This window comes from Capsicum annuum, unplaced genomic scaffold (genome assembly GCF_002878395.1).
Source record: "Capsicum annuum cultivar UCD-10X-F1 unplaced genomic scaffold, UCD10Xv1.1 ctg78547, whole genome shotgun sequence".
In the NCBI taxonomy this organism is placed as follows: domain Eukaryota; kingdom Viridiplantae; phylum Streptophyta; class Magnoliopsida; order Solanales; family Solanaceae; genus Capsicum; species Capsicum annuum.
This window is the reverse complement of record NW_025889045.1, coordinates 1-4,349: the sequence shown is the minus strand read 5'-3', so window position 1 is coordinate 4,349 and position 4,349 is coordinate 1. Positions and strand designations below refer to the sequence as shown.

At 42.8% G+C, this 4,349-nt stretch overlaps 1 non-coding gene across 1 annotated transcript; it reads left to right on the top strand.

Moving 5' to 3' along the window:
- Window positions 1–2,462: 2,462 nt before the first annotated feature.
- On the top strand, window positions 2,463–2,549 carry TRNAS-UGA. The gene has a single exon. It is a non-coding gene; the product is annotated as a tRNA-Ser (tRNA).
- Window positions 2,550–4,349: the final 1,800 nt, after the last annotated feature.

The following is a 4,349-nucleotide window of genomic DNA, read 5'->3' as shown; positions in this document are numbered from 1 at the left end:
TGACTAATGATGATAGAAAGGGCCTTTCTCGCTTGTTTGAAGCCATATAAGGTTTTATTCAATTGTCAAACAAGGGGGAAGTCTACCACACCAACCCTTTAATAGATAGGGACTCCAGCGCAGCGGTAAGAAAAAGTCACTCAGTGAATCGATGGATCACACACTTGGAGGCAGGGACAGGGGCATGCTTGACTCTTTAGAAAGTATACAAGTGTTAAAAGAGTGAAGTCTAGGGACAAGGTTAAACGTAAGGAATGGCACCTCCTCCCTACTAAAGAAGTTCGCAAGCAAGGGACATGCCGAACACCTACCTTTCCAACTAAGTCCAAGGCGAGGACCCTTTAATTGACGATGCATTCCGTCGTTAGCAAGCGGTGGCAGACAAGGCCCTTTTCCAACGAGTCAAGTGGCTGAACTCCCCTTTCCCTAAATATCTTGGGAAGCGAAGAGGACAGGTTTGAAACTCATTCGGTAATCTTCTCCTGAAGGTAGGCATTTCCCCAAGGCACTGATATGATGACTCTCTCAATTACATGTGTTTTAGGGAGTTGAACATCTTATTCTTATGAGTGGCCTATGCGAATATAAGCCAGGAGCAAGGATTCCAGAAAGTCAAATTCTATATTGCAAGTGCAAGTCGACGTTCCAAAAGTGAAAGCTGGCCCTAAGCACGATCCAAAGACGTTTAAGTCCAGTTCCAACCTGGATATAAAAGTTGACGTTCAATCGTCGAAAGTGAGATCTCTTTTAGTCCGGTCTTCTTTTCTCTTTTGAGTCAGGTTCTTAAGATGGAAATCGGGTTTTCTGAATATCTCTCTTCCGGTCTGGCCTATTAAGTAAGTTAGTTAGAGATCGAAAGCTGAGAGAGACTAAACTTTTAGTAAGAGTAGGTGCGCGTTAAGTTGAGGAGAGCTGTTCACAAGCAGTGGTTATGAGCTCTTTCTTGTTCCGGTTCAGAAGAGGTTGCGCACGTTCAGTCGCATTAGTGGATTGAATAACCTTTTTTTTGAGTGCCAACAAAGTGCATATGTTCTTGGTTAATAAAAACACAAGTATAGGCTAGAGGACTGATACTATAAGTAGGACAAAGGCCTTCAAAGAGAAATGAAAGGATTTTTGGAGCATTTTTCCAATTATCCAAGGAATCCCTTTCTTGACATTTGTATTTTAGAGAGAGAGTTGTGCTTAGGTCAGTTCCTTCAGTCCACTTTTTTGGTAAGCCAAAAGTGCACCCCACGGAGCGGTAAGTAAGTAGTCCCGTATGAAATTCAGAAAACATTCATATCTGGCACTTGAGGAGGTCAATCTTAAGTGTTGGAAGCTACCGCTAAGGAACTCCCCCTCATCTAGAAAGGATAGGCAATTGAGAGAGAATAAGGCGATAGCGACAGACACATGAACTGAAATAAATTTCGACGATTACATCCGTAGAGGAGAAGGGAAAGCTGCTTAGATATGGCGATAGCCCGGTTTTGATTGTTTATCCTTTTCTGCGCGTGTCTTGTATTGAGGTATATCGAAGAAATGAGTAAAAGTAGGTAACAGAAGGGGAGGGATTGCTGTTTTTTATTAGTGAGGACAAGCCGCTTTCATTTTCAACAATCTAATGGTAGGGCGAGTAGGCAGTTCGTATCTTTCTATGACCCCCAGAATAAGAAGTTGGAGGATAGGCAGAGCAAGAGCTCTTGAAGTCTACTCGAGTGCACTTCTTCATTCATCCATTTAGGCCCGGCTAGGAACCCGTGGATCCAGGGAACCTGGCTCGAGAACAGCTTCTTACTAGTAGGAGCTAATCACAGTAAGAGAGTCCAATCTCTGAAATAGAGCTTAGTCTCTCCATAGTAGTCTACTAGTAGAAGTCTTAGGTTATGACTTGATCCAATAGAGTCAGAACACCTTTCTATCTAAAAGAAATGGTGCTTGATGAAAGGATCCAGATTCCACACTATGCTGTGGGCTGGGGAGAGAGCTGCTCTGTGAAGCTGGGCGTTCAGCGTTCTTATGGAGGAAGCATACTCGAAAGAGAATTTAAAGGGTCATCAAAAAAGAGCGAGGGATGGATGGGCAACCTTAGTCTATATGTTGCTCGTGAGCCACCAAGTACCAGTCTCGCAACAGTATTGGCGCAAAAGGATCGGTCCTTCACTTATTGATTGTTTGCGAGTCGAACTTGCTCTCTTACCACGCCTTTCACTCACTCTCTTGAGTCGGACTCAATCACTCTTTGAGTTTGGAGGATCATTCGTTATTCACTCTCTTGCTATTACCCGCAGGGAGCGCAGCAACCAAGATGCATATTATCATATAGAAAGAGGCAAAGCGTAGAGATTCGTACTACCGAAAACGTTTTGCTAACCGGCAGGCAATAGAATCAGCCGATAGGCGCAGGCAAGTGTAGCGAATCACATAGATAAGCCCCTACCTGCCAGCTAAGGATGGATAGGGTGGGCGAAGCACGAAGGGGATGGATGTCTGAGTGGTTGAAAGAGTCGGTCTTGAAAACCGAAGTATTTTTTGAAATACCGGGGGTTTGAATCCCTCTCCATCCGCGAGGTCATAAGTTCTCTCTTGCCTTATCTATAGATAAGAACAAATCAGATCGACTCGACTGATATGATAGATGGAATGGTAGTTTGTGTTATATTTAGTTAGGACCCTGTCTCCCTTTCATTATCTTCTGCTCTCCTTGTATAGGTTGGGAAAGGGCTGGGTCGATTACCTTTGGAAGCTAAGTCGAAGATCTCGGTGGTCTTGTGAGTGGTTGATAAACTGCGATTACAGTTTTCTTTAGGAAGTCCCATAGCACTGAGGCTTAACAGATAAAGAAAAGGGTGGATACTTTCTGGGTAGAAGGTGACAACCCTAATGAATTGACTATGAAGGTGGCTCTTAGCTACATCAGCGCTCAATTTCCTTAATCGTTATTGCCCAGGCTTCGATGATCAACCCCTGGCACATTTAGGTTTTGATCTTCGGCCATCCTGGTCCTCAGGACCCAACACTATATTATTCCACTATATTTCCTTTCAAATGAAAAGATGCAAAAGGTGTTGATACGTCCTATCCATATAAAAATCTTACCCTCTTCCACACATTACCGGTGGATGCTACAGCCGCTATCACTTTGGCTGCAGGATGGGAATGAAGGTCGAGGAGGTAGGGAAGAAAAGGTTATTTGCTATTGGCTTACCCTTATATCAGGACTTGGTACGGCCTATACATGATGGATGAAGTTTTTGGCAAGGTTCAGAATGGATGGTACCTATAATCAAACCAACCGTTGCAGTACTTGAGAAGAAAGCAAAAATTCTTCTCTTTTTATCTATCTTAAGCCTGCTACTGATTCCTTATCTGTTATCCTGACGTCCTGTATGCAGGGTTGTTCAAAAATCCCTTTGCAACTTCCTGGACCGTTCATACTTTGTTCTGTAGTCTTTCAATTACCATATAGTTTCTATAATATAATAAAGGCTATAGGTCATCGGTTGTGACGTTTACGAAGGGTCAACCCCTCAGATTTTTGAGTTCTTGGCCTCTATTCACACTTAAACATCATATGCTTGTGTGGATAGCTACTGAAAGGGTGTATGGCACGACAAAGCTTTGCGACTATGCCATTCTTGGCGACGGTGATCGCCGACGAGAAAGTGACGGCCACCCCAGTCAGATGTCTCAGAAAGGGTAGTGATCTCCCCCTGAAAAGTATCATGACCAAAAAGAGAAGAAAAGGGATATTGCATGTTCATAATAGAAAATAGAAATCTGTTGATTAAATACACTGCAGTAGTGAATGCTTCAACCCATAGATGCTTTGGTACTCCATTATTTATCATCAAAGTCAAAGCCATTTCAACTATATGTCGGTGTTTTCTTCCGGACACCCCATTCTGCAGCGGAGTATGAACACACGACAGCTCACGTTTGATTCCTATCTTCAGGAGCATGAAATCAAACACCCTTGACACGCATTCTCCGCCGGAGTTCAGACCTCAACCTCTTGATCTGGAGATTTGACTTATTTTCCAAACTTTCTATATATTCAACAACGAAAGAGCTTAGGACTTCTCTCTAAGTAAAGAAAGCCAGATGTATCTACTGTAGTCATCCACTTATAATAGTAAGTAAAGTACCTTGCACCTATGAATGACTGCACTCGAGTAGGACCCCTTAATGAAATTCAAGTAGTTGTCTGTGATATATCCAACAATCAGCCGTAGGTCAAATCACAAGTGGACACTAACGAATGAATCAATCCAAAGAAAGAATTGGATTCTTATGTTTAATCCAGGAGCATACAATTGCCAACTGTAAACAATCACATGAATTGTTCAACCCATCTGAATGAAATG